Source organism: Cherax quadricarinatus, chromosome 46, assembly GCF_038502225.1.
Source record: "Cherax quadricarinatus isolate ZL_2023a chromosome 46, ASM3850222v1, whole genome shotgun sequence".
In the NCBI taxonomy this organism is placed as follows: domain Eukaryota; kingdom Metazoa; phylum Arthropoda; class Malacostraca; order Decapoda; family Parastacidae; genus Cherax; species Cherax quadricarinatus.
The window spans coordinates 20,181,119-20,192,075 of NC_091337.1; the positions used below are offsets into that span (position 1 = coordinate 20,181,119).

General features: G+C 42.3%; 1 protein-coding gene across 3 annotated transcripts in view; it reads right to left on the reverse strand.

The window, feature by feature from the left end:
* Positions 1 to 9,623, reverse strand: part of LOC128696635 (protein N-terminal asparagine amidohydrolase) — a 973,206-nt gene extending 963,583 nt beyond the window's left edge. For all 3 annotated transcript variants that reach the window (XM_053787947.2, XM_053787949.2, XM_053787948.2), the window contains exon 1: positions 9,334 to 9,623. The gene's annotated coding sequence lies outside the window, so the exon portion shown is untranslated. The remainder of the gene's footprint in view (positions 1 to 9,333) is intronic.
* Between the last annotated feature and the right edge of the window lie 1,334 nt (positions 9,624 to 10,957).

The window sequence follows — 10,957 nt, forward strand, 5'->3', positions numbered from 1 at the left end:
GGGTGTGGGGGTGTGTGGGTGGGTGTGTGGGTGGGTGTGTGGGTGGGTGTGTGGGTGGGTGTGTGTGTGGGTGGGTGTGGGTGTGTGGGTGTGGGTGTGTGGGTGTGTGTGTGTGGGTGTGTGTGTGGGTGTGTGTGGGTGTGTGGGTGTGTGGGTGTGTGTGGGTGTGTGGGTGTGTGTGGGTGTGTGGGTGTGTGTGTGTGTGTGTGGTTGTGTGTGTGTGTGTTTGTGTGTGTGTGGGGGTGTGTGGGGGTGTGTGGGGGTGTGTGGGGGTGTGTGGATGGGTGTGTGGATGGGTGTGTGGATGGGTGTGTGGGTGGGTGTGTGGGTGGGTGTGTGGGTGGGTGTGTGGGTGGGTGTGTGGGTGGGTGTGTGGGTGTGTGGGTGTGTGGGTGTGGGTGGGTGTGTGTGGGGGTGGGGGTGTGGGGGTGTGTGGGTGTGTGTGGGTGTGTGGGTGTGTGTGGGTGTGGGGGGGGGTGTGGGTGTGTGGGTGTGTGTGGGTGTGTGTGAGTGTGTGTGGGGGTGTGTGGGTGTGTGTGGGTGTGGGTGAGTGTGGGTGTGCGTGCGCACACTAGGCTACGCTACTCTTTTGAAGATTATAAAAAAATTTTCACAATCAATTCCTTATTAATATGCACTAATATATACTATATAATATTAATTGCATACACTTGTGTTTGTGTGTGTGTTTACTAGCTTGTCGTTCTTTGAAAAAGAGGGGGGGGGTCACGTTAACACTTTGTTATTGTTGTTGGTTCACCGGTACTCTCCAGGCCCAGATCTCCGCACACTAGGCTACTTTACTTTTTGAAGATTATAGGATTATTTTTTCTCAATCAATTCCTTATTAATATATACTAATGTTTATTATAACAATAATTACGGGTGCACACGTGTGTTTGTATGTGCGTACTTGTTTACTAGCTTGTCCCTCAGAAAAACGGAGGGGGGGGGGGTTCACTAGGCTACACAACTCTTCTGGAGTTTACCTGGCGATATTTAGATAATTTACTAACCACTATCTATCTCCTGGTACTGAAATAGGGGGAGAGAGATGGTATAGCATACAACCAGCAGGGCGAGACACTTGAGACTTTAGACACTAACCAAAATTAACCACAAATAGGCAAGTGATGTCGTCTGCACAACAATGGAGGTTCCTGCTGGTCGGCTATCAACTCCTTCAATTTTGTAACTCCTTCAGGAACTTTATCATGTATTCAAGTTTTTATTTTATTTTTCTCTTAAGACTTGGTATTCCCTCTTTTTTCTTTAGTACAGTATTATGGTCATAACAAGTCTGATGATATTAGCTACCTTCACAACACCAACAGCTGGGGATTGACTAATTTTTTCTTACTTTCAGTATTTACTTAATCACTCTTTTATGACCTTATCACTACACTGCTGCTATAATCAACCAACATATGTATTTGTTAATATTTCAGATCACACCGTTAACCCAATTAACTGTTTGGATATTTTGTCAACACTGCGGCCAGTAGCCTGATCAGCTGACTGCTACCCTCCCTCACTCAAATTTCATTCAAATTTAAATTGTAAAATTCTTGATCCTATCACATTATTCGCACTCTTGAAAGCTATTACACTCTTGTAGGTATGTTCACTGATTCACTCACGTACGATGACCGCTAATAATATCTTAGGACATCCACTAGAACGCTAAATCCTGGGAGCACTATTTAGTGATACTGCTTCACGTGTGTGTGTGTGTACTCACCTAATTGTACTCACCTAATTGTGGTTGCAGGGGTCGAGACTCAGCTCCTGGCCCCGCCTCTTCACTGATCGCTACTGGATCCTCTCTCTCTCTGCTTCCTGTGCTTTGTCATACCTCTTCTTAAAACTATGTATGGTTCCTGCCTCCACTACTTCACTTGCTAGGCTATTCCACTTGCTTACAACTCTATGACTGAAGAAATACTTCCTAACGTCCCTGTGACTCGTCTGAGTCTTCAGCTTCCAGTTGTGACCCCTTGTCCCTGTGTCCCCTCTCTGGTGTGTGTGTGCGCATGTGTGTGTACTCGCCTAATCGTACTCACCTAATTGTGGTTGCATGGGTCGAGACTCAGCTCCTGATCCTGCCTCTTCACTAGGTCCTCTATCTCCCTGCTCCATGAGCTTTATCATACCTCGTCTTAAAGCTATGTAGGGTTCTTGCCTCCACTACATCACTTGCTAGACTATTCCACTTCCTCACTACTCTATGACTGAAGAAATACTTCCTAACATCCCTTTGACTCATCTGAGTCTTTCAACTTTCAATTGTGACCCCTTGTTTCTGTGTCCCATCTCGGGAACATCCTGTCTCTGTCCACCTTGTCTATTCCACGCAGTATTCTGTATGTCGTTATCATGTCTCCCCTAACCCTCCTGTCCTCCAGTGTCATCAGGCTGATTTCCCTTAACCTTTCTTCATAGGACATTACCCTTAGCTCTGGAACTAACCTTGTCGCAAACCTTTGCACTTTCTCTGATTTCTTGACGTGCTTCACCAGGTGTGGGTTTGTTGCATAAATGTCTCAATCTTCATCAGGTGGGGGATCCAAACTGGTGCTGCATACTCCAGTATGGGCCTGACGGTGTATAGTGTCTTGAGCGATTCCTAAGGCATCGGAACGCTATTCTCAGGTCTGCCAGGCGCCCATATGCTGCAGCAGTTATCTGGTTGATATGTCCTTCCGGAGACATGCTCGGTGCTATACTTACCCCAACATCTTTCTCCTTGAGTGAGGTTTCCAGTCTTTGGCCACCCAGCCTATAATCTCTGGTCTTCTTTGCCCTTCCCCGATCTTAAATTCGAGAAGCCAGTTGTTGGACCAGGTGTCCAGCCTGTCCAGGTCTCTTTGAAGTGCTGCATCTGTGTGTGTGTGTACTCACCTAATTGTACTCACCTAATTGTGATTGCAGGGGTCGAGACTCAGCTCCTGGACCCGCCTCTTCACTGATCGCTACTAGGTCCTCTCCCTCTCCGCTTCCTGAGCTTTGTCATACCTCTTCTTAAAACTTTGTTAAAACTGTGTGTGTGTGTGTGTGTAGGTGGGGGGGGGGAGAGAAACAAAGGGGTTGCAGTCTAGGGCCGGAGAGAGCAAAAATTGCCAGATATGTTAGTCAAACATTCAGAAAACAGGAAAACTTGTCAAGAAACGAGACAGGGAAGAAAAGCAAAGCAAAAACTTCCTTAGTATCTTTTATACAAATAGCAGAGGTGCAAGAAATAAATCGATGAAATAATATTAATTGCATGTGCTATAAACATTGATATGATTGCAGTAACTGAAATTTTGTACGAAAAACAGGGACATTTTTGTTGAATGCCACATACAGGGGTATAATTGATTCCACACTGATAGTCAACAGGGCAGTGGGAGGAGTTGCTCTGTATCCTTGGGAAATTTTTAAACCGTTACATCATAAACAAAATGAAGAAGGGACAGACAGGGAATCGGTTTGGCTGCAGTTTCTCGAAGATCATGAATAGCAAACCTTAGGTGTGATCTACAGCCCCCAAACCCAGACAGTGACCACGGTAAACGTCTTTGGGATGGCACTGCTCAGACATCTAGAAACGACAATAGATTTTCAACTTTAACATAATCAATTAGCGTACCTTGATAAATAATCTAGAGTCTAACGACTTTCTTGAAATGGTCCAGGACTGCCTTTTAAAACAGTTTGTGTCAGAACTAACTAAAGGGAATAACTTACTAAACTTCTTTCTGGCAAACAAGGATTTCCTGATAAATCATCTCGAGGTTAATGAAGAGCTTAATTAAAGTTATCATAAAGCAATTATATGGGGATGAGGGATTACTTAAGAAATGTAGACTGGGGTAGCCTGACTAGGCACTATGTGAGGGAGACCTGACAGATGGTGGTGAGGGTTGCCAGTATTGTACAAGCTGGCCAAGCTGCATATATTCCTAATAGAGATTTTAGATCAAGCATGAATACCCCTAAATGGATAAGCAATTGACACAAACATCTCTTGGGTGAAATGAGAGGCCTTTACAGGTGAATCAAAGAAGTGAATGTCAACTTTAGGAAAATTTTAAATTTAAAAGAAAAAAAAGAATAAGGAAAATCAAAAAGGAATGTGAAATCAAGGCTACGACGGGATCAAAGAACAGTCCGAAGAGTTTCTTTCAGATATATAAGATTGGGGAAAAGATAATGACAAAGAAATGTGCACCAATATTAACACAAACGTAATCCCAGAAATAATAATAATACTGGTCAGGATGAAAATAAATTTCGCATTTTCAGCCACTAGTGACAGTCCTCAAACAACTAGACAGACTGAAGCAAAACATGTCACTAGGCCATGAAGAGTTGTCTTCAAGGTTCTAAAGGAATTTAAGAAGCCAACCTTTATCTAGTATCTTAAACATATCACTACAAACGGGTAGTGTACCAGATAAATGGACAATAGCAAATGTCATACCCATATACAAAGCAGGAGACAGGTCCTTGACTTCAAATTATAGACGAGTCAGCCTGACCTCTGTTGTGGGGAAGTTGATGGAATTAACAATTGCTGATAAGATTCGAATCCACCTTAAAAAAAATAATTTGATCACTGAATCTCTTACTTTAAGAATTTACTAATATTTTCTCCCTAACGTTCGAGGTGGTTGACCAAGATAAAGAATACGATATTGAGCATATGGACTTCAGAAAATTCTCTGGTAAAGTTCCACATAGGAAACTGATTAAGAAAGCATTGACACATGGAATTATCTCCTGGGGTGATGCATGGCTGGCCAACTAGCAACAGAGTTTGCATTAATGGGAAGAAATCGGAATGGAGACCTATTACGTGTGGTGTGAAACAAGGGCCAGTGTTGGGACCCCTGTTGTTTACAATCTACATAAACGACACTGATGAAGAAATAAACAGCGACATATAAATTTGCCGATGACACTAAAATAGGCAGCCAAAATTATTTCTGATGTGGATAGCTTGATGTAGTCGCAGAAGTGGCAGATGCAGTTCAATGCAGACAGGTGTAAGGTTCTAATCCTAGAAAAAGCAAATAACTATGGCACTAAGACTAAGCACTGTAGATCTTAGTCAAAGTGAAGGAAACGTTTCACCAGCCAGTGGCTTCGTCAGTTCAAGACTGGGAAGAACGGTGTTTGTAATAAAGCTAATGGAATTCTTGGCTTCATATAAAGAGCTATAAATATATAAATTATCTCTGATTAAATCTCATTTAGATTATGCTGCTCAATTCTGGTCTTCATTTTACAGGATGGACATAAATGCGCTGGACGACGACGAAGGCTGATGCCATGTATCAGAAACCTTTCCTATGAAAATAGGCTGAAGGCACTGAACTTGTACTCTTTGGAAAGACGTTGAATTAAGGAATATATGATTGAAGTAAACAAATGGAAAAAAAGTATATAAAGGGGATGTAAACATGTTGAAAATATCAAAGCAAGTTAGAGAAATTTAACTTTTGAAATGATACTGTAAAATACTGGTTTGGCAACAGAGTTGTACATGAGTGGAACACACTCCCATGCAGCGTCACTGAGGCAGGAACTTTGGGTTGCTTTAGATATAGGTTGGATGGGGATACGAGAACCTTCAAAACTAGGAGCTCCAAGCCCATGGTGATTCTCTTCACAACGCCTGTTCTCTCTAGGCTGGAATACTGCTGTACACTAACTGCCCCCTTCAAGGCAGGCGAAACTGCTGACCTGGACAATGTACAGAGAACTTCCACGGCACATAAGTATGATAAAGCACCTAAATTACTGGGAACGGTTGAAGTTCCTTGATTTGTATTCCCTGGAATGCAGGCGAGAAAGATGCATGATAATATACACCTGAAAAATCCTAGAGGGATTAGTACCAAACTTGCACACGAAAATCACTCCCTACGAAAGCAAAAGACTGAGCAGGAGATGCAATACATCCCCAATATAAAAAAGCAGGGGCGCCACGAATACACTAAGAGACAACACAAATGTCTGGGGTCCAAGACTGTTCAACTGTCTCCCAGCATATACAAAGTTAGTTTATTACCAATAGACCCCTGGTTGTCTTCAAGGTGCTGGACAGGCACCTAAAATCAGAACCTGATCAGCCGAGCTGTGGTTCTTGCGTCGGTTTCCAAGTCGAACCGAAACGTTTTCGTGAGCTTCTCTCTCCAATATGCGGGTTATCTGTGTATTGTTTCAGCCACGGTAAGGTGCCTTTTTTTGTTTTTTTTTTTTACTGCCAGACATGTACTGAGAAATGAGACATACACAGTGGACCACTGCTGCTGCCAAAAACACTGAGGAACGGGATGTACACAGTGGACCACTGCTGTTGCTCCCACTACAGTTGACTGTAGTAGGAAGCGATAGTTTGCTACCTTTCTCTGAGTGACTGACTCCTTAACTTACAAATAAAAAAGTATAAATGTACAAAAGTGTAAGCTAGTGAACTTTAATGAATTATGATTAGTTATCTTACTGCTACTGCTGTTACTGTTATTACTGCTACTGTTGTTATTGCTACTGCTGTTACTGTTATTACTGCTACTGCTGTTACTGCTACTGCTGTTACTGTTATTACTGCTACTGTTGTTACTGCTACTGCTGTTACTGTTATTACTGCTACTGTTGTTACTGCTACTGTTGTTACTGCTACTGCTGTTACTGTTATTACTGCTACTGTTGTTACTGCTACTGCTGTTACTGTTATTACTGCTACTGTTGTTACTGCTACTGCTGTTACTGTTATTACTGCTACTGTTGTTATTGCTACTGCTGTCACTGTTATTACTGCTACTGTTGTTATTGCTACTGCTGTCACTGTTATTACTGCTACTGTTGTTATTGCTACTGCTGTCACTGTTATTACTGCTACTGTTGTTATTGCTACTGCTGTCACTGTTATTACTGCTACTGTTGTTATTGCTACTGCTGTCACTGTTATTACTGCTACTGTTATTACTGCTACTGTTATTACTGCAACAGTTGTTACTGCTACTGCTGTTACTGTTATTACTGCTACTGTTGTTACTGCTGTTATTACTACTGTTGCTGTTATTACTGCTACTGCAATTACTTTTGCTATTATTACTGCTACTGCAGTTACTTTTGCTATTATTACTATTACTGTTGCTACCACCAAGACGACCGTCAAGCTACACAGACAACAATGCAGTTACCCTGTGATCTATAATTATATATAATCGACCGTTCTGCTACTTTTCGTTATCGCCCAGGGCCCCTTCACACGCTTGTTGATTATACACTCAGTTTCAATAACACCATACAGTGTTGACATCAGTGGGAATTAATCCTCGTGTTTGAATTCATGAAGACTGGTTAAGATCTGTTCGGATTTTTAATATAGAGAAGGGTTAGCCACCCAGAATAACCCTACAAAGTCAGTATGTCATTGAGGACTGTCTTATTTCCATTGTGGTCCTTCAATCTTGTCCCCCAGGATGCGATCCACACCAGTCGGCTAACACCCAGGTACCTACTTACTGCTAGGGGAACAGGGAAAGGTGTAAGGAAACATGCCCAACGTTTCCACTCATTCCAGAGATTGAACCACGGACACTCAGTGTGTGAGGCGAGAGCGTTGCCATCCGAGTCACGGGACACACTGGGTTTAAATCCTGTCGACCTACGAGGGTCATTTAACCTGCATGTGATTTGTTTAATAGTCGAAAATACTTTAATCTTACTTATGGGTGTATTGGGATTGAAGTAAACGCTAAAGTCTGTATGTATATGTGTGTGTGTGTGTGTATATATATATATATATATATATATATATATATATATATATATATATATATATATATATATATATATATATATACACACACACACACACACACACACACACACACACACACACACACACACACACACACACTCCCTACGCGTACATACACACATATCTAGAGAGTGGGAGAGACTTCAGAGTATATACCAACTGGGTAATACAACCACTGTATATATAAAATTTTAATTTTTAATAATTCATCCTAAGCGCTAAACCCATGTGGGTCATTCAGCGCAGGATGTGGTAGAGGCTTGATCCTCCGTCTGCTGAGTTTGAGACAGACAAGTCTGTAACAAACACACTTTCACATTTAACATATATAAAGCTTATCTTCAACTCAATCAGAAATATTTACCTTTTACGCGCATATTAAACACGTTCAAAACCTTCCCAAAACATATCTGTAGGCACGAGAGTTCTGTGCAATTTAATAACAGAAAACCTAAATGGCATTCAAACTTATATCGATAATTGTGGCTAGTTAAAAATCCTAAACGCTATTACTAGTGTATTATTGTTAAAAACAAAAGCTTCACGACATTTTTCGCCACCAGTTGTTCTGCCTTATAACTTATAACTTAAAACATAATGTAGAAATGTTGGCGAGTGTGAGGTTAAGCGGTGGAGAAACGTTGACGAGCGTAAGGTTAGGGGAGTTCGTTAAGGGCAGCCGTGTAAACGTTCACCAGGGAGGTTAGATGGTGTCCTGTAGCTGGATCACTAGCGCACACAGCTCACACACTGAGGTCCGGAGTTCGAATCTCCAGTACGGCTGGAAAACATTAGGGACGCATTTCCATAAGACACCTGCTGTTCCTGTTCACCCATCAGTATAAATTTTTTTTAATAGGTACCTGAGTGTCAGTCGACTGGTGTGGGTCGCATCCTGGGACAAAACTGACCTAATTTGCACGAAATGCTCAGCGTAACAAGCGGCTTTCTATGTAGTAGTATATCATTCATGTCAGCTAGGCCTGTAGTATAATTTGTACATGTAGGAAAATATATTATATTATTATTATTATTATGAGTTTGTTAGATTCAGTAGTGTAGTAACGTTGATGGAGTGTGAAGCTAGGGAGGGTGGACGATAGTTAGGCAAACAGCCTAACTAACGTGCGTCATTAAGGCTGTTTGCTCTTCACACCAACCTCATTGAGGATTAAAGTACACTTTAAACAGCATGTATGTATATATGGAATATATATATTTCACAATCACAAACATAGCAAGCATATAGGGGGTGGCAGAAGAAAACACTCAAACCAGCTCTTGAGTTTTCCTGAAGTACGTTTATTCTGTGGCTGTGGGTCCTCAATAAGTTCTAGAGGTGGTATCTCCCAGTAATATATATAAAATATAATATATATATATATATATATATATATATATATATATATATATATACACACACACACAATATGAGATATATTCTGCTGGGAGTATACAACATATGGAGTGAAGGACGGTTGCAGCTGGGTAGGTAACAAGAAACATGTTACACTTACCTGTGTGTGTATATGTGTATGTGTCTTCCTGGGTGACTCTAGCACTTCCTGCACCAGCTTTCCCCCCAACACAACCCTAGTAGATTACCACACACAAACACTGCTTGCCACTTCAATAACCAAATGTAGTCTTAATCTCGTTATTAAAGAACACTTTAATGCATCACATCCTTGGGTACACAGTTGAGATATCACTGTTCTTGTGTTGACTTAGGAAGGCCGCATCACTCACACGCCCAGACGTACCCACTGTTCTGCCCACTAGAGTGACCAACACTTGACTGAAGCAACATCCACCACACACTCAAGATGCCAAATTGTCACTAATCCTCACAGACACGGAATCAGTGCCCAAGGCATTCCTCACTTCAGTGGGTAACCAACATCCCGTCTTTACTGACATTTAATATAGTCTACGTAAGACTAATGGATTTACTTACAATATACATCAGTTGGTTATAAATGAAACCAGATGAAGATACCAGACTTGAGAAGTGTGAGAATTAGAGAATGTGAAGGATGTTGAGAGATGAGAGCACAGGTTGCCCCTTGGGGAGGGGGGCTGCCCATGGGGTAAAGGGGGAGGGGTAATGGGGTGGGCACTACTCGCCAGCTCTGTCAGACGTACGATATTCTCACTCCGACCGTCACTTTATTCTACCATTAATTCTTAAAATCTACCTACATTAATTTAATGACTTCATAGTAGTTAATATCAGTACATTAGTAACCATTAGAGGGTCTTAATAAAAAGTATTAAATATAGGAGTGGGCATCTGTGGTGGGTAGCGGGGTAGCTGCTGAGTGGTGGCCACAAGGTGAGCTCTGGCCTCCTACACTATTACCTGTGACTCCAGCTCCAGTTCTAATTTCAAATGATGTGTGTAGCTTCATAACTCCATCCTAGCACGCACCTCACTAACTTCAACTACAACTTCTAACTTTACAACACACACACACACACACACACTCCATATATATTATAGAGAGAAAATGAGTTCCCATAGAAAAAACTAACACTCCGGGGTACACCACATTAAGAAATACTCCCTAAAACTAAAAATATTCAAAATCCTTTTTCTGGGAAATCATTAGTTTCCTTTTAATTACTGGAGCATGTAGTAGTTAGTTACCATAATACCATTCTGAAATATTGACATGAACCACAACCCTCACTCGTCCATTACCCTCACTCGTCCACTACCCTCACTCGTCCACTACCCTCACTCGTCCACTACCCTCACTCGTCCACTACCCTCACTCGTCCACTACCCTCACTCGTCCACTACCCTCACTCGTCCACGACCCTCACTCGTCCACTACCCTCACTCGTCCACGACCCTCACTCGTCCCCCCCGGAATAACCTCCAGGTAACCCTCACTCGTCCACTACCCTCACTCGTCCACTACCCTCACTCGTCCACTACCCTCACTCGTCCACGACCCTCACTCGTCCATTACCCTCACTCGTCCACTACCCTCACTCGTCCATTACCCTCACTCGTCCACTACCCTCACTCGTCCACTACCCTCACTCGTCCACGACCCTCACTCGTCCATTACCCTCACTCGTCCACTACCCTCACTCGTCCATTGCCCTCACTCGTCCATTACTCTCACTCGT